General features: G+C 51.5%; 1 protein-coding gene across 1 annotated transcript in view; it reads right to left on the bottom strand.

Moving 5' to 3' along the window:
- Positions 1-19,903, bottom strand: part of VWA3B (von Willebrand factor A domain containing 3B) — a 2,300,294-nt gene that overhangs the window by 382,869 nt on the left and 1,897,522 nt on the right. The gene's annotated exons all lie outside the window — the stretch shown is intronic.

Here is a 19,903-nt window from a genome sequence, read left to right as displayed (position 1 = left end):
ACCACTGTCCTTCGGCCACGCTGTTTCCTGCTTTCTCCTTGTGTTGTGTTACCTGCTTGTGCTTCCTGTGTGCCTCCTTCTGTGTGAACCCTCTCCATCTGGTGCTTCCTGTGATGCGAGGCTCTGGGCTGTGCTTTGTTTTCCTCTTACTCTCCTCTCCCTCCTCCTCGCACACTCTATGGTGCTCTGAATCTCTCCCATGCTCTCAAACTGTCACTGTATCTCCTAGCCTATCCTATCCCTCTCACTAAGTCTGGAAGGAAAACGTTCAAGAGGGATATCCTGGTCTCCAACCCAGCCCTCCCTATCGCTGATACCTACATCAGTGCTTCCTCCTGACAGACTTTCACTGACATCCTCTTTGTCGTTCCATCTCCAGACCTATGGACTCCTCACACAGCTAGTATATATCAGTGGCAATGCGCTCGTTTTGGAAGTAAGACGATGCAGAGCAACACAGGTTTGAATCCCAAGTCTGTGCTTAGAAACCTCTTTGGTATTAAGCGCTTTATAAAAAAGTCAATTATAATCATAATTATATGGTCTCTGTTCTGCCCCCTTTCTCCTACTCTCCCATTAATGGTGGCACCCAGTGGGAGGTCCTTGTGACCTCCTTCCATTCCTCCAAGACCATCATTAATGTTTATCTAAATGGAGCCTTAAAAATAAAAATGTCCCAGGGCTCTCATTGGAATCTCCTCCTTCTTGACAGGCGTCTCCCGTGTCTTATCAACTTTTTCCCGTCTCCTGCTACCCCTTCTAACACCTCTCTGGCTCCTCTGCCACCTCCTTCTTCCTCTGCTGTCTCTCTGGCACCCACCTCCTCCTCCGCTCTGGCCCCTATGCCACCTCCGACTACTGCCTCTGCCCACTCTCGGGGCTTTCTACCGCCTCCACTGGCTGTACCTCACTCGAGTATCCCACCCCGGAAGTCTTTCAAAAGGGGCAACATGCTCCACATCGCTACTCTCAACTCTCGCTCTGCTGTCAAACACTCCTATGGCATCTGCCACCTCCTCGAAGACCTTCACCTGGATCTCCTTGCTCTCACTGAGACATGGTTCACAAGCAGCTCGGTCACAGGTTTTGACACTCTCCTCCCTGAGGGCTACAAGATCCTCTCATAGCCCAGAACCAACCAGCCCAGAGTTTACGGATGGGGTCCCTGCTTCTCTCATTCTTTCACAGGCCTGCTCCTCCTTTGAATGCCTGTTCTGCAGGTTTTCTATCATTCCTGGGCTCTCACTGACTGTGGCCACCATCTACAGTCCACTTGGCCTGGTCGCCTTCTTCCTCTCAGAATGGGCTGGCCTCTCTTCTTCTCTCCTTGCCCCAACCTCTCAAATTCTCCTCTGAGACCTCAACATCCACCTGGATGCTTTTAATCCCTCCACTGGGCTCCTACGCAACCTTTCCGACTCTATTTCCCTTTCCATTCTGCCCTTTGGTCTGACACACTCTGCCGGGCACACCTTGGATGTTCTCATCTCCTCAGACATCCCCCTCTCTAACCCTCTCACCACCCTCCTCTCCTGGACTAACCACTTTCTGCTCCCCTCTCACCTGAAACTTCTTCTTCCTCAAGCAAAGCCTACCCCAGAACTGCCACCCTCCTTCTCAGTCGATCGGCCCATGAAGCAAATGTCAGTGGATGCCTTTGCCTCTAGTTTCTCTGCTCCTTCTACACCTGTGGTTGACTCCCACTCTGAGACAGCCCTCGCCAACCTGCATCTTTCTATCTCCAACACTCTGGACATCCATGCCCCTGTCATGAGAATCCACTGAAGCCTACCTCCAAGTGCAACTCTTGGTGTGACTCTGACCTTGCAACGCTGAAACACAAGTGCAGGGTGGCTGAGAGGAAGAGCAGGGCTTCGGGCGCATCTTCTGACAAACTGTCCTGCTGCCTGCTCCAAAGGCAATACACACTCTCTGTCCTCTCTAAGAAAAGGGTCCACATTCAAGCCTGAGTCTCTGCAGCCTCCAACATGGCGGAACGATTTAAAATCTGCAGGAAGCTGGCCAATCCTACTTTAGTCTCCACCTCTCCTGCTCCCTCCCGGGCCCTCTGTATTGCCCTGGCTTCTCCTTTCATCACTAAAACTTGGGCCATCCTGTCCTGACTTTCCTCTCCCTCTCCTCTCTAGCTCTCTCAGGCTCCCTTTGGGTGCCTCTCCCTTTCCTCTTCCTTTTTCCTCTTTCTCTCTGACAACACCTGAAGATGTTTCTAGGCAAGCCTGATCTATGAAAGTGTTGTTCAAACAGGTGCTCCCCTGCTCATCCAGAACCATCAAGGACCACATTGCCACCCTCACTCCAGCCTTGGCTGATTTCTACAATCACTCTTTCCCCTCTTTCCTCAAGCACTCCCTTGTGCACCCCTTCCTGAAAAACCCTTCTGCGGATCCTACCTGTCAGGCAAACTATTGCCCAATTTCTATCACTCCTTTCCTGGGCAAACTCCTGGAAAGGCTGGCCATCTCCCAGCCTACTCTCCACACCAAATCTGTTGGTTGTTTCCATGACCATCAGTCTGGCCTCAGAGCAGCCAGAGGCATGGTTCTCTCCTGAACACCTGTGAAGATCTGCGCTATAATCTTGACTCCAGCTCTGCCTCTGTCCTCATCCTCCTTGACCTTTCCTATTCTTTCGACCCGGTCAATCACGCCACCCTGATCAACCAACTCATGTGAACCTGGGCATCACAGATCAGGCTCTGGCATGGCTGACCTCCTTACTCCTGGACCGACCCTCCCAGGTCAAACTTGGGTCCTTTCTTTCACCAACTCTCTCTCCACAAGTGGTGTCCCGCAGGGCTCTATCCTCTCACCCTGGCTCTTCAGTGTCTATCTGGCCCCTTCTGCCCACTTGATCTCCACCTTCTCTTCTAACTTTCAGTGTTATGCGGATGACACTTAGGTCTCCTTCAGGCTTCCCTCAGCCTCCTCTCGTCCCTCGCCCATTCCTAACTGTCTATCCGCAATTCAGGATTGGTGCACCTCCAACGATCTTTGCCTTAATGCCAGTAAGACAGGGATCCTTCTCATTGGGACCCCTGCTCCCGTTTTCCCTCTCTCACTCTGGCCACCCTCCTTGGGCCCCTTACCCTTGCCTTCCTATGAGGCAAAAAACCTTGTTGTCATCTTCTACTCCACTCTCTCCTTCTCTCCTCACATGACAGACCTTGTCAAAAAGGCCCAATTTCTGCTGCATCTCCTCAGAGGTATTCTACCTTTTCTCAATTTACCCCAGAAGCTCACTGTCTCCAGAGCCCTGGTTCTCTCCAGGCTGGACTACTGCAATAGTATCTTTCTCAATCTGCCTACCTCTACACTTCACCCCCTTCAACTAATCCAGAACAGGACTACAAGACGTATCCTTGGCCTCAAGCCCAGTGACTGTTTCTCTCCAGCCCTGAAATCTCTTCACTGGCTCAAGGTGGCTGCAAGGATCACGTTCAAGACCCTGTGCATCATCCACAAGGCTTTCTGGGGCTGGGGCCCACACTACATCCAACTCTCTCTTCAAAAATACTCTCCTCCTATAGCCCTTTGCTCAGCTACCTCCAACTCTCTGAGGGTCAGATGCTTCTCCATGCAAAGAGTGGGCGGTAGATCTCTCTCCTCTGCAGGTGCCTCCCTCTGGAATGGCCTCCCTCCCCTCTCAGACTTGAGCTGGACAACCTGAAGTTCCTGAAGCAGCTCAAGACCCTCATTTTCTCCTCTGCCTTCTCTCTCTCACTTCCTTACTAACCTAACTTTCTGCTGCTCTGACTGGTTGCTTGGTACCATCAGAGTCACACTGGGTACCAGGCTCTTCCATGACCAGTCTTCCTTGCACTGTCTTCTGGCCTACCACGCACTTAGGGGCTGTATCTGTAACCCCTACAGCCCCCCTGTCTCTTTGCGCTTACCCAGAGCCACGCTGCTTTCACTGCACTTTCTCAGAGCCATGCAACCCTGATCTCACTTCCCCCTACAATCTCCCTTTGATATCCCCTCTCCTTTCCCCCCTGCACTTCTCGCTGTTGCACTCGCACGATCAAAACTACACAAGGCCTAGTAGGATTCCTTGTCTTGTCTTTCCTCTGTGTTCCCTTCCTTGTATTGTGGTACCTAGAAACACTTTTTACAGACGTGTTATAAATGCCATATCATATCAATCCATGGCCTCTTCCGATACTGCTACCACTGGAAGTTCACCCTTTCCCCAGTGGGTGGCTAGGTCCCTCCTCGCCAAGAACAACCATGTGCTGATAATTTGCTTTACCCCTCCAGAACTCACCATCTCCCCTAAAATGTGCAGGATGGCCACCGTAGGGCACCTTGATATCTTGTCCCCTTCCAGTTTAGGATATGCAGGATCATTTCCCAGTTTTCTCTGAACTTGGGGCAGGCCCATATCATTTGACAGAAAGAACCCGCGCCACCTCTGCACTTCAAGCATGTGTCCTCCTCCAGCCTACCCATTTTACACAAGCTTGTCCCTGAGAAATATGTCTGGTTCAAGATCTTCAACTGAACCAGGCAGAGTCTAACAGACATGTTGACCTCCCTGACCACCATTAGGGCATCCACACAATCTCTCTCGTCCAACTCACCTAAATCGTGTTCCCACTTAGCTCGGATTCTACCCGTCTTTGCGGACTTAAACTTATTGATAGTTTGATATAAAATTGATATTGCTTTTTTATCAATACGTTCAGAGAGCAGATTGACCTCCAATGGCATGTGATCAGGAATGGCCATGTTCCTTCCTAATTGGCTGCGAAGAGCTTGGCTCAATCGCAGGTATGTATAGCAGTCACTAACGTCTAAGCCAAACCTGTCACACAGGTTGGGAAATGTGACCATCTTGTGACCTGCTAAGGACGTCCCCCACCTTCTTAACTTCCCTCTCTACCCACTGGGTACTGGGTATGTTTACCCAGTTTGTGAACCTGTAGAGGAGCAGCCAACTGCCCCTGCAGGAAGTCCCGCACCCTACTACCTGCATGCTGGCAGCCTGAAATTGTGTCATGCTTGAGACCAGCAGTTGTGACTATTCCGTGCTGAATCTTCAAAAAAAGGTATCCACTAGGAAAACCGTATCAGATGTATTCCCGAAGAGATGACAAGCTCTTGGCGGAGATCCCTGAAGGAATACGAAAAAGAGAGAAAGAGAAGTTGGTGACGTCACAAGAAACGAGCATGACACATGGAGAAGACTGGCTGAAAAAGAGAATTATGGACCTTATAGAAACTGATGACGAAGTAAAGAGTTGAGTAAACTTTCACGTACGAAATGAAGATTGCACATATGAAGAGGACTGTAGAAAATGCAAATCGTTTAATAACTGTACAGATGCAGCAACGCAAGTAGATCAAGTAATCTTAGAAGCTGGCAATACGTAGTGAATAGACTGCAGGCAGAGCCACCATTATATAGAAGCTGGACATCAGTGTCACAACTTTAGTAAGTGCAAACCCATGACGAGAAGGGACGAAAGCTGTGCCGCAGCAGATAATTAGTTGGCAGCATGGAAGAATCGAGAAGGGCTGTCTGGCCTGGTGTCAAGACTGAGGGCAGCCAAGATTGGTTATCTATTCTTAAAGGCAGAGAACATGAGAAGCTGAATCATTCCTTGTCAAGGTGCAAAGAAAGAACACCATGAGTGCCAAGTTTTATTAATTCAAGACAATTAAATGCTGCAAAATGTGCTGAATTGCGGTCTCCTGTCACGTGAGCTCAGGATGAAAATAGAGTTTGGCACGCCGCTCCAGAACTATGATAAGCATGTACTCACACTCCTTTATATTCCCAGAGACGAGAATACATTGCAAGGCCAAGTTCAAAGACAATCTTCATGGCAGAAGGCATGGGTGATAAGAGATCTTGGGCTAATTGGGTGGGGAGGCAAAGTCATGTCCTCCTCCTGACACCTGGGGTATGAGCTTACGTGCTGCTAGTGAGCCGAATGTTCCAGAAGGGCACGAGCATGACAACTAATTGCAGAGGGCCATATAATGAAGGGCCTTATAGTTTGAGAGCCATGATGTACCGTGTTTCTGATAACTGTTGAAGATGACTTGCACTAGGGATGGGCATGAGTTGTCCACCTGACTGTAGAGACCCACTCACAACCTGACCCCTTATAGAAAGTATACTTAGATGGTCCCCTTGAGCCAACCACAACCCCCGTAGGTTTTTCTTATTTGCCACATCGTATGACATCACGCATGACAGGTTTTTACTATAAAAGTGTTGTTTTTTATTAAATGCTTTGAGAGAACGCTGTGCGATGTCCGTTTGTAACTCCATGTTTTAGACAAATTATAATAAAACAGTAAACAAACTTTGCCATCTTCCTGAGTTGGTTTGATTATTTGGTGTAAAGAGTTACACTGCCTCCCATCCAACTGCATGACCTGCTACCCGCCAAGGGCCTAAGATCAAACCTCTGGGACAGTCGGATATTCCCACATTATTTACACCATGGGCATCACCCCCTTGTATCCCATGGCCCTTGTGACATCGGACCTCGTCCTCAATAACTAAGTGGGCCTCTGGTGGCAGTGTGTGGTCTCCCCAGTCCCCATACAGCACCTGCAGCAGGAATTTTCTTCCCATTACATCGATCCCGAGCTTTGTATGTGCTAGATCTGGCCCCCCCCGAACACCCATTTGTTGACCACGACCAGCTGACTGGCCCATTAGTATTTACGTACATCTGGGACCCCCAGTCCTCCATTTCAAACTGAGTTAGTGAAGAACTTAAGCGCAATACAAGTGGCGCTCTGCCTCCATATAATTCCGTGCACTACTGCGTTAATTCTGTCAAACGTAGCATAGGGTATCTTAACCGGGTTATTTTGTAGAATGAAGAGAAGCCTAGAGAGTGTAATCATTTTGAAGAGGTTGGCTCTTCCCACCATGGTCAAAGGGAGAGTCGCCCAGTGTTTGGTGTAGTCTTGCAACTTGGTCAGGACCGGGTCCAGGTTATTTCCCAGAAAAAAAAAATGCTTGCCTATATGTAGCTTGACTCCCCAAAGAGACAAAGGGCCCCTCAGTGATTTGCAGCAGGCAGTCCACATGAATCACCTCTGCACCCCTCCTCCTTAACTGGAACAAACAATGACTTGCTCCAATTAATCTTAAATCTGCTATATTCCCTAAATCCAGTCAAGAGCAGGTCAACCCTAATGGCATCCCCCAATGGTTTGATGGTCAGCAGGAATAACAACGGGGACAGCGGGCACCCCTGTCTCATGTCCCTCTGAAGAGAAAAACTCTCTGACGTGTACCCGTTGACTCTGATCTTAGCTTGGGGCTGAGAATATAAGAGTTTAACCCAGCACATAAATCCCTTACCAAAACCGAATTTAGCCATTGTTGTCCACAAAAACTCCCAAGGTAAAGCATGTTTTAATCGCTTAGTGCTAATCTGATGAATCTTGAAGAATTAATTTGAATCCAGGTTCACAATTGTAAACACTTGAACAAAGGCAATCTATAACCATTTGTTTTGGTTTCAAAAAGGAACTTTAGCAATCCTCTTCCAGGTCTCTCTTCTCTATAATGCCATTGCATGGGAGGAAAGTGCTGCATTGCTGCTCCTTTATCAGAATCTAAAGGTGTTGCCATTTATAAAGCCTGTTTTCTGTTGTAACTCTTGTACTTTCAATGGCCCTCATTACAAGTTTGGCGATAAGTGGTCAAATTGCCAGTAAATCTGTTATGGCCACTTTTACCACTCCTCCAAATTACAGGTCACCGAAAAAATGGACACTAATTCCACCAGTGGAATTATACCTGGTGCTATTTCGGGTGGCGGTAATTCCACAATTTGTTAGCACAATAAGTGCTAGTGGAATCAGCGCAGCCGGAATTACTGCCAGAAACACAAATGCTATTTCTGCCAAATTAGAAGTGCAATTACCGTGGAAATAATGCCAAGAATTTTTGGCAATTCTGCCAAATATGCAGTGCAGTTATCTCCACCCAAAAAGTGGGTTGTGACATGGTGGTTGTTGACATGAGTGAGGAACCCTGTTACACAGGAGGTGAGAGCCTACAATGAGGCACACATATGGACCAGGACATGCATAGAATGCACATTTGGATTACTCAAGGGAAGGTTCAGATGAGGCACTAATGTGCATACGCTGGAATATACCCATGTCTTCAGATGAGGAGATTTCACCCCTGACTGAGATGATAAAGAAGATGCAGGTGATGACAGGGCACCTCACAATAGACATGAGGAATTGAGGGAAGGACGTATTGTCCCACAGGACATCATTGACAACTATTAGTGAAAGTACATATAGATACCTGTCACTGTACATTTAACTTCGACTGTATTCACATGCGTCACTCCAATGAAATTACCACTGGATCAAATGGCTGTACTTCAAAGTGATTTATTGTTCAACTGCGCACCTAATCCACAACAATATGACCCTCCCTGCACTCTCATCCCCAACAACACCCCCCTCTCCACACTCTCATCCCCAACACCATCCCCTCTCCCCATACCCTCATGCCCAACACCATCCCTCTCTCCACAACTCCAGTCTGTCCCATTAAAGTGGCCACTACCTCCTCCTCTTGACCCCTTTCCATGTAGACGTGGTTGCAGGACTCATTTTGCCACTTGCTGACCATCAGGTGAGGCCAGCGTTGCTCTTGGAGCCTCCTCGACATAATTTACGTTAATTTCTGTGGCTGTTTTGGTTGTGCTCCAAGCGCCGTTGTTTTCCCTTTGTTGTCTCCCTCACTCACTCGCTTCACTTCCTGGTCCCTTCTCCCTACCGCCTCCCATCCCACCCAGCGGCCGTGATTGGTGGCTGTGTCTGTGTGCTGTACTGTGGGCTGTGTGCTGTACTGTGGCTACAGGCCGCATTGCCTCCATTTGCCACTTGCTGACCATCAGGTGAGGCCAGCGTTCTCTTGGAGCCTGCTGTGCATAATTTATATTCATTTCTGTGACTGTTTTGGTTGCGCTCAGAGCGCTGTTGTTTTTCCCTTTGTTGCCTCCCTCCCTCCCAGGGACGTCATTTGGGGGTCACCAGAGGTCACAAGAGAGACCGCTGCTATCTCCTGAGCGACCTCCGAAATATTTTTGCAACCTCTGTATTTCCAGTGGGCCTGGACTGGAGGTTGCACTTTAAAAAATAAGTTTGTTATTTCAACAAACTATTTTAAAAAGCGTGCAAGCTCCAGATTGCCTGCTGCCATGCCTGGACTGCAGCAGGAGCGGGTGCGGCGACGGCGTCACAGTGTCTGCGATTGTAAATGTATCCTTCCTAATCTTGAGCTGTGCTCATCTGGAGAATGGGTGGGGCTGAGGGGCAGAGCTCTGAGAACAGACAGCAGCAGCTCGGATGCGTGCAGGGGACGGAGCCTGTTAAATCACAGCAGGGGAGGGTTTTCATTTTGCAAAAAGATTCAGCAACCTATGGAGCTTACGTTGTGTTGTTGACCCTCCTTGACCAATGAATCGTTTACCTAACAATCTCCTCTCCATTTGGGTGCTGCTTGGCATTCTGCTCAACAGTCTGGCTCTGTGAAGGAGAGAAGAAATAGTTGCTTGACAGCTATGTCCTTAGTGGTGTCCATCGATCCGCATGGCACAGAACATTTCAGTTGGTGCTATGTGCTTGGTTGGCCTTTGCTTCAGAGTACAAGAATCTGAAATGGTGGTGTAGGCTAACGTGTATAGTGGCATGCACCTAGGAGGGGCAGGTCCTTCTCAATGTTGATTTTGTGTTTATTTTTTGTGAATGGCTCTGTTGTCGACCTGTACTCTCGTATACTTGAGAGCGTGCCCATGCACAGAACTGTTTGGCAAATAACTAGTTATTTCCTCTCTGAGAAAAACTGCCTGCCCCTAGCAAGGGCCTCTTGTAATGTGTAAAGTGATGCCATCCCTGGAACCCAGATTACAGAAATTGTTGGTGCACTTTTTACACAAGTCTGTGGAATTACTGAAACCTAGGTGTGCCCTGTTTACCATTGCCCACAAGCACTGTTAATACAGCTGCATGCTCTCGTTTTCTGCCATTTTGTGGTGCTTTGGCTGATGTCTACTCCTGCTTACCAAATTCTATGCTTTTCGCAAAAGATTATGGGCACGTTTTAGAAACAGTTATCCTTGTTTTCAAATCCATACCGACTTGTTCCAGAGTTGGGCGAACGGTTTACAAGTTCCTTTGTGTAGTGTAATTCGCTTGTGCACTTATTATAAAAAGGTAACATGTTCACAGAAATGTTTGTGCACGTTTCGAAGCGTTCCATCCCCTTTTTATTTGCAGGACTTTGCACGCAGCTGTTACAGAATAGCCAGGCTGTTTACTACAGCAATGTCACCACATGTTCTATCACAGAATTATGGGGGGTACTTTGCCGGAAATACCCATACGGAACAAGTTACTTACCTGTAACTGTTGTTCTCCAGCATGGGTCTAGCATGGATTCACATGCTCATGAATATTCCCCGTCGTCAGGCCGGGAATCCTCGGTAAAGAAAAAATCTGTTTTGTTTCTGATCTGTCTTTCTCAGTAGTAACCAGTCACTGGTCTCTGGGTCATACTGCCCCCAGCCAATGACTGCCCCCTCCCTAAACCCCGCCTCTGGCAGCCATCCTCAGATTTGGTAGCACGCAAAGTGGCAGTATGACCAAGTGAAGAGCCGCAGAGGGGTAGGAGGGAGGGTTCGCATGTGAATCCATGCCAGACCCATGCTGGAGAACAACCGTTACAGGTAAGTAACTTGTTCCTTCTCCAGCATGGGGTCTGGCATGGAGTCACATGCTCATGAATATAAGAATACATAGCAGTACACACATGCACAACCAACGGGAGGTGGCAAAGGCTCAACATTAAGCATTACATCAAAAACTCAACATTAAGCAATTCTTACCTCCTCACCAGGCTCACCTTAGGCGAACAGGTTGCGCAGCACCGCTTGGCCGACCCTGGACTCCTCCCTGGAATCCCAGTCGATGCAGTAGAATCTCGTGAAGGTGTGCGTCGACCTCCACTTAGCAGCGCTGCAGATGTCCAGCAGGGGTACACCAGACAAGAACGCCGTGGTAGCAGCGATAGCTCTGGTCGAATGGGCTCTCGGACGGCCAGGCAACGGTCGGTTTGCCAACCGATGACAGTGCATGATGCAGCCGGAGAGCCATCTGGAAATGGAAGCCTTCGAGAGAGCCTTCCCTTGGTTCACAGGTCCAAAGTTCACAAATAGCTGTGATGTCTTCCGAAAACTCTTCGTGCGGTCCACGTAGAACTTCAGTGCTCTAGCCACATCCAGCGAGTGAAAAGTCCTCTCGGCCGGTGAAGAAGGCGACGGGAAGAAAACAGGTAACACCAAGGGCTCGTTGAGGTGGAAGTCCGACGGCACCTTTGGCATAAAGGAGGGGTGCATCCTCAGCACCACCCTCGTGTCGTGAAAAGTCAAGTATGGAGGCTTGCAGGATAGGGCCTGGATCTCTCCCACTCGCTGTGCGGAGGTGATGGCCACAAGAAACACAGTCTTCCACGACAGGAACTTCAACGGTGCCGAATGCAGGGGCTCAAATGGCGCCCCCATGAGCCTGGTCAGCACCACGTTGAGCTCCCACACCGGGGCAGGGGCCTTCACCGGCGGGAACGATCGGAACAGTCCCTTCATAAATTCCTTCACCAGGCGATGGGACCACAAGGACGCCCGGCCCGTGGTTCTTGTGTATCGGGAGATCGCAGCCAGATGTATCTTGATGGAGGCGTGAGCCAGTCCAGCCTTGGCCAGCGACAGTAGGTATGGCAGCACTTGAGGGGCCGTAATCCGTAGAGGGTTAATCTTCTGTGCACGGCACCAGACAGAGAACCTCTTCCACTTATGTCTGTAGCACTTGAGAGTTGAGGACGCCCTGGCCTTTGCAAGGACCTCTCTGCAGTCAGCCGGGATATCGTACCCTCCAAACTCTAGTGCTGCAGGAGCCAGGCCTGCAAGTTCAGCGACTCCGGGTCGTGATGAAGTATGGCGCCTCCTTCTCTGGAGAGAAGATCCACGTCCGTCGGCAGCTTGACTGGTGGGGACGCTGACAAGTCCAGAAGGTCCGGGAACCAGATCTGCCTCGGCCACGCCGGTGCGACGAGGATCATCCTGCACCGGGACCTCTTGAGCTGGTTGACGAGTCCGAGCAACAATGGCAACGGAGGGAAAGCATATAGGAACAGGCCATCCCAGGGGAATGAGAAGGCATCGCCCATGCTCCTCAGCTGGGGAAACCTGCTGGCGAACCTCTGGCACTCGGAGTTCGTCGCCATCGCGAACAGGTCAATCTGCGGTTTTCCCCATCGTCGGAAGAGTCGATCCACTTGATCCTGACATAGTTCCCACTCGTGGCATGAGCGCAGCTCCCTGCTGAGTGAGTCAGCGATGGTGTTCTTTATCCCTGCCAGATGAAAGGGCACTAGAAACATCCCTTGGGCGACGGCCCAATGCCACAGATCCTGGGCTTCCTTGGAGAGGGCTGGGGATCTGGTTCCTCCCTGCTTCCGGATGTAGAACATTGTGGTGGTGTTGTCGGTGAAGATTCTCACCACCTTGCCTTTGAGGGACGGGAGAAAGGACCTGAGGGCCCAGAACACTGCACGGAGCTCCAGGATGTTGATGTGAAGCGGTTTCTCCTCCGGGAGCTGAAGGCCTCTCGCGTGAAGTTCTCCAGTGTGCGCTCCCCACCCTTCCAGGGAGGCATCTGTCGTCACCGTTATCTGGTGGGATGGGGTCTGAAAGTCTGTGCCCACCGTCAGATGAGCGCGGGTGCCCCACCACCGGATCGCTCATCGGAAGGTCTCGTTGAGCGGGATCCTGTCCTCGAAGCTGCCCGTCGCTTGGATCCAGCGGGCGTCGAGGAACTCTTGCAGAGGGCGCATCCGAAGCCTGCACAGGCGCACGAGATATATGCAGGAGGACATCATCCCGAGGAGGGATTTGATGGACCTCCCCCTGGCCACGTCCATGGCCAGTAGACGCTGCACCTTGCCCAGGATGGCCTTCGTCCTTTCCTCCGACGGCGAGGCCAGACGCGCCACTGTGTCGAGATTGGCTCCCAGAAACAGTGCGACTTGCGACGGGACCAGGTGGGATTTGGGAAAGTTGATGGAGAATCCCAGGTCCGTGAGCAGCTGGACGGTCTTCGCTGTGTGATCTACAGCGAGCTCCCTTGTCCTTGCTCGGATGAGCCAGTCATCCAGTTAGGGGTAGACGTGGATCTCCTGCAGGTGCAGCCGCGCCGCCACCGGTGCGAGGCACTTGGTGAACACCCTGGGTGCCGATTTCAATCCGAACAGGAGGGCCTTGAACTGGTAGTGCCGTCCTTGGACCACAAACCTGAGGAACTTTCGGTGCCCTTTTAGAATGGGAATGTGGAAGTACGCATCCTCCAAATCCAACGACGACAGGAAATTGTCCTCCTCCAGTTGTCCCAGCACGTGCTGGAGGGTGACCATCCGGAACTTCTGTGCCTTGATGTGCTTGTTCAGTCGTCGCAGGTCCAGGATGGGGCGCCATCCTCCTGTCTTCTTTTTCACGAGGAAGTACCTTGAGTATACTCCGGAGCCCCTGAGCCTCTTCGGGACAAGCTCGATGGCACCATTTTGAGCATCACCCTTACCTCCAAAAGCAGTTGAGGGACGTCATTTTCTTTCCTGGCCACGGGTGGAATGCGGGGGCACTTTCTTTAGAAATTCGAGGGCATGCCCCTGGGCCAGGGCGTCCAGCACCCAACGGTCGGTGGAGATGGACACCCACACGCTGACGAACTTCGCTAGCCGGCCTCTCACCCGGGTGCTTCGGTGGGGGCCCGATACCGCTGTCGGTTCAATCTTGCTTGGAGGACGCCTTGCCGCCTTGGCCTCCCTGGCGACGACGGCGGGGTCCACCCGACTTGCCTCGTCCTCTATAGGCTTCCTGAGACGAGGAGCGGGCCGCTTGGCGGTACGTAGAGGAGCCACCGCCGAATCCCTTGGAGGCACCCTGCTTGCCTCCGGTGCTCCGAAAGGACGGCCTTTGTTGCCAGAGAACGCCTAGGGCCTTAGCTGTCTCCGTGTCTGCCTTGATGGCTTGGAGGGACTCATCCACTGTTTTCCCAAACAGATTGTTCCCGTCAAACGGCATGTCCAAAGCCTTGGCTTGTACGTCCTGGCGGAAATCCGTTGCCTTGAGCCACCCTCCTCGTCTAAGGCAAACGATGTTGCCTAGCTGGCGGAAACCGGTGTCGGCAATGTCCGTTGCCACTTCGCCTTCTTGCAAGATCTCCAGGGCCTCGGCCCTCTTGTCATCCGGTAGGAAGTCCAACAGGGGGGCGATATTGTACCATAACTCCCTGTCGTAGCGGGCCACGATCGCGAGGGCATTGGCCGCCTTAATCGTTGTAGCTGCCGACGAGATAACTCGTCGTCCCATTGCGTCCAGCTTCTTTCCTTCCCCGTCCTGCGGGGAAGTTGACATTGAGGCCGATGCCCCCCGCTTTCTTCTTGGCCGCCGCTGAGACGACCGAGTCAGGGGTCGGTTGTGCCCTAAGGCACAAAGGGGCCGTGTCGGGGACCCGGTACTTCTTCTCGTACCAATCCCTCTGGGCAGGTGTCATAGACGGGTTCTTGAGAAGGGTGAGACCCTTGTCCCAGATGTCATCCAGCAGAGGCACGGCGAGGACTGCCTTCCTCTTGGCCTCGCGCCGTTGGTAAAGGAAACCTTCCTTCTTCTTCTATTCGGGGCAGAGCTGAAAAAGCTTGGATGCCCTGGCGATCATTGCATGGAAAGATCCGATCTCGTCGGGCGGGGAGGCCCGGGCTGGGGGCGATGGAAGCTCCGTCCCGTCGTCACCGCCGTCGTCCTCGGTAGCCGTGTCCGTTCCCGTGTCATCCCCAGGGACGGGGGATATGGGTAAAGGCTGAGCAGGCCGCGAGGCCTGAAAAGGCGGGGCTGGTGGAACCGTCTTCTCTTGTTCGGGGAGCTTCCCGCCGGGCCAGGTTCTGGCTCCTCCGTCGAGCCTGGTTCCTGATCTTCCGTCGGTGGTAAGGGCAATCTCGTCCTTATCTCCGAACATAAGGATTGTATCACCAACAAAATGGCCGCAGAGTTATCCTGCGACTCCGGAAGCGACGGGTGACTAGGACCCTCGCCGGTGCCGCCGTCACTCTTGTTGACACCTTCGTTGGGATCCCTCCCGTGGGGACGGGCCTCTTCGACGCCCTTGTCGAGGCCCTCTAAGACTTCTACCAGCTCCTCCTCAGATGCTGTGTCCATGTCCACAATGGCCACCGCCCCGCCCTCTTTTTCCGCCGGGGTCTTCACGGGGGTCTTTTCGATGGGTCTGAAAGAGGCTTCCCTCCGCGGATGCAGGGAGACTCTGGGCCCCGAGGTCGCCTCCACTGGTGTAGCCTCCGCAGGCTGCCCCAGAGCCGCCACGACTTCCTCGATAGAGGCCTTGGCCGGGTGAATCAAGGCCTTTACCACCTTGTGTGGGCCTGTGGCCTTCACCTTGGGGGGAGGGTCACCGGCTCGCTCCCCCTCAGCTGGATCCTTCGAGCTTGACCGGGGCCTCTCCAGAAGCTTTGCCGGGTTCTCCGCCTTCCTCTTCCCTGAGCCAGAGCATTGGCTCGTGGTTGATGGCGCTGGAGAGGGTGTGCCCTGCCTGGCAGCCGAGGAGCCCGACCGTTCGGCGCTCCCGGTGCCCGCGGACTCACGGTGCTTTGCCTTCTGTTGGGCCCCCGTCGCAGGGGCGCCCTCATAGGACTTAGAAGACCGCTCAGACTTCTTCTTCTTCTTCTCACCTGACCGGCTCTTTCCTTCCAGCCAGTTGGAGAGACGAAGGTGTCGGTCCTAGATGGTCCGTTCCGACATGTTCCCGCAAGACGCACAGTCTTTCTCCACGTGCGTTTTGTCCTCATAAAGGCGTAGAGACATTTCAAGTGCTCGTCCTCCTTGAACACATTCTGCAGCTGGCATCCAGGGCAAACCCTGAACAGCTTTCCGGGCGTCGAGCTTCCTTTCTCCTGGGCCATGTTCGGGTAGGCCGCAGAAACTTCTGGAATCCTCCAAGAAGTGTAACTCGACGAAATCTTCACCCTTGAAGGGCGTAGAAAAATCCGACACGCATCCCCATTAATCAGATGTAGAGACGGTGGAGCTTGAGGCTCTATATGACCAAAAAATGAGAAATTCTCTTTGAAAAAACGAGTATAAAATAAAAGAATAATCGAAAAAGCAGCAAAAGCTCGAGAGCTAAACACGAGGACTACCAACACTTGAGCGTGCGGTAAAAATCTGAGGATGGCTGCCAGAGGCGGGGCTTAGGGAGAGGGAAGTCATTGGCTGGGGGCAGTATGACCCAGAGACCAGTCATTGGTTACTACTGAGAAAGACAGATCAGAAACAAAACTGATACTGATTTTTTCTTTACCGAGGATTCCAGGCCTGACGACGGGGAATATTCATGAGCATGTGAATCCATGCCAGACCCCATGCTGGAGAATTTGTGTTACGTCTTATTGTGCTTACTCATGGTTTTAAACATTTCCATTTAACACCCTTTGCAAAAATCTCGAAGAGTGCCAATGTGCATTTTTCATTGTAAATGCTGACCATTTGCGAGAATATCTTTAGGCAATGCACACGCGCTGCATAACCTGTGCATGGGTCTGTGAAGACCTGCCCAGCCATGGTATCGGCATCGCCCAGGAGTACAGATCTGAACATTGGCAAACAAAGGCCAATCGTGGTATCACCCAGGAATGCAGACCTTGCCATTGGATTGGTATGCTGAGAGGACAGGTCTGTGCCAGCTATGCACAGGCCGATCGTGGATTTGCTCAGGAGCCTGTCCCAACTCTTTATTGGCCTGGCATGCGGGGTGGCTCTGTGTGTGTGCAAGGCAGATACATGTCAACAGTGGCATTGCTCAGGAGCCAAGATTCAGCATTGGCCTGCCATGATGGGCTGCTCTATGTGTGGCGCAAGGCGGACACAGGGTGATCGTGGCATCACCCAGGCGAACACTCAGAGCTGGCATGCTATTCAGGGTGTTTGTTTGCTTGTAGGAGGTAATGGGTGCCCAGAGTATCGGATGCTGTATGTGTGCGCTGCTTGCCCCAGGCAACTCTAAATTCTTTAATAAACAGTTATGAACCCTCCCAATGGTATGTATTTTGCAACATTTGAAGCCTGAAAAGTAGATCCACGCAAACTTGAGCAAGCTTGACATGTGGCCAACTTTGCTCTAGACCTGCTTATGAACTGGCCTGCTGTTAAATCTCAGTTACCAGTGTAATGGTGTCCATTACAGAGTGTAATTTGCTTTCTGACTTTGAGAACATTCAGACATGTAATTGCTCATGTTACTATAGCTCGTAAAATAGCTCAGTGGGTTAAGCACTTGCTGCTGTAATGTGGGTGTGATCTGCAGGTTACAGGTTCAAATCCCAGCAAGGCCAGCTCAGCCTTACATCCTTCTTAGGTTGATGAATGAGTACCAACACAGGTTTGATCATGTAATATGTATATTTGCTCTATATAAAGCGCTTAAGCGTAAGTGCTACATAATAACACATCATTATCATTTGGCGTTGGATGTCTGCTTGCATTCATAGTAATTTGGTAATATGGGCCTATACACACTGATATTAATGCTACACATGGTAATCCATTCTTGTATGAAATGCGTATCACATTACAGTGATATTGTAAACATATATTTAGTAGTGTACTTAGGAACAATGCTATGTGATGCTCTTTCCTGTTTTCTCAAGTGGTGAAAGGTCGTGTTACATCCCTTTCTGTGATGTCACATCACTTCCTGTGATGTCACTCTTGGGGGCGTGGCATTGTGATTTCACTTCCGCTACCCCTGGCATTTTGGTGAAATGACATCCCTGCTCCCTCCCTCGCTTCACTTCCTGGTCCCTTCTCCCTCCCGCCTCCCATCCCGCCCACCGGCTGTGATTGGTGGCTGTGTCCCGTGTGCTGTACTGTGTGCCGTGTGCTGTACTGGGGCTACGGGCCGCTTTGCCTCCTTTTGCCACTTGCTGACGATCAGGTGAGGCCAGTGTTGCTCTTGGAGCCTCCTGGGCATAATTTACATTCATTTCTGTGACTGTTTTGGTTGCGCTCCGAGCGCCATTGTTTTTCCCTTTGCTGCCTCCCCCCCTCCCTCGCTTCACTTGCATTGTCATAGTCCCCTAAATCTGAGCTTCTTTCGTCTTGTTGCTATTCAACTTTCTCCCCTCTCTCTGAATCGTCTGCTTGCACTCTGCCCTGTGGCCTTCCCTAGTGTTCTCCCCTTCCCATTCCCTTCCTCTTCTCCCCTCTCCCTACCTTCTCTATGGTGCTCTTTGTCTCTCCTATGTTTTCTAACTGCTTCTCCATTGACTATCCTGCTCTCCTTACTAAATCTGGGAGGAAGAATTTTAAAAAGGACATCCTGGTCTCCAACCCAGGCCTCCCTATCGCTGACACCTATACCAGTGCCTCCTCCAGGCAAACTTTCACCGACATCTTCTTTGTCGTTCCCTCGCCAGACCTATGGATCCTACACATGGTCTCTGTGCTCTCTCCCTTCTCCTCCTCCCCCATTAATGGTGGCAGGAGGTGGGAGGCCCTCCTGGCCTCCTTCCACTCCTCTAAGGTCATCATTAATGTTTATGTGAATGGTACCGTCTTGGTCCAAGGCCCTCAGGCCAACCTTCTCCTCTTTGATAGAAGCTTCCTGTGCCTCATCAACTTCCTTTCTTCCCCTGCTGTCCCCTCTCTCCCCTCCATGGCTTCCTTGCCTCCCCCTGCTGCCTCCTCCTTGGCTACATTTCCCCCTCTTCCTTTGTACCCCTCCCCGGAAGTCTTTCAAGGACGGCACCTTCTCCATATTGCCACTCTTAACTCTCGCTCTGCTGTCAAACACTCGATCGAAATCTGACGCCTTCTTGAGGAACTTAACCTCGATGTCCTCGGTCTCACCGAGACATGGTTCACCACCAGCTCTGTCACAAGCTTTGACACTCTCCTCCCTGACGGCTACAAGATCCTCTCCACACCCAGGTCCAACCGCTCCGGAGGGGGTGTAGCCCATATCTTCCCCGAGTGGATACCTGTCTCTGTCATTCCTACGCAGGCCTACTCCTCTTTCGAATGCCTCATCTGCAGGCTCTCTCTCTCTCCTAGCCATTTCCTTCCTGTGGCTACTATCTATCGGCCACCTGGTCAGATCTTCTCCTTCCTCTCTGAGTGGGCGGACCTCACCTCTTCACTCTTGGTCTCGACCACTGAAATCCTCCTTCTTGGAGACTGCAACATCCAATTGGACGCCTCCTGTCCTTCCTCTGGATTCTTTTGCGACCTTTGCGACTCCCTCTCACTCTCTATTCTCCCCTCTGGCCCAAGGCACACTTCAGAGTACACTCTGGATGCTCTGATCTCCTCTGACCTTCCCCTTTCTGTTCCTCGCACCACTCCTCTCTCCTGGAGTGATCACTTTCTCCTTTCCTCCTAGCTCACCCTCTCTACCCCTCAGGCCAAGCCAACCCCATCACTGCCACCCACCTTCTCGGTCATCCGACCCATGAAGCGTGTGTCAGTTGAGGCTTTTGCTGCCACTTTCTCATCCCCCACCCCCTTTGGCTGACTCTCACCCTGACACAGCCCTTTCCATGCTCCACTTTGCTATATCTAATACTCTTGATATTCTTGCCCCTGTCATGAGGATCCGCCTGAAGCCCAAGGCCAAGTGCAATTCCTGGCACGATTCAGACCTCGTCACCCTTAAACGCAAGTGCAGGGTGGCTGAGAAGAAATGGCATGCTTCATGTACATCCTCTGACAAACTGGGCTGCCGCCACCTCCAAAGGCAATACAGGCCCTCTGTCCTCACCAAGAAGAGAT

The sequence above is a fragment of the Ambystoma mexicanum genome, chromosome 7p (assembly GCF_040938575.1).
Source record: "Ambystoma mexicanum isolate Mex_15411 chromosome 7p, UKY_AmexF1_1, whole genome shotgun sequence".
Lineage (NCBI taxonomy): Eukaryota > Metazoa > Chordata > Amphibia > Caudata > Ambystomatidae > Ambystoma > Ambystoma mexicanum.
This window is presented reverse-complemented; position numbering and strand designations above follow the sequence as displayed.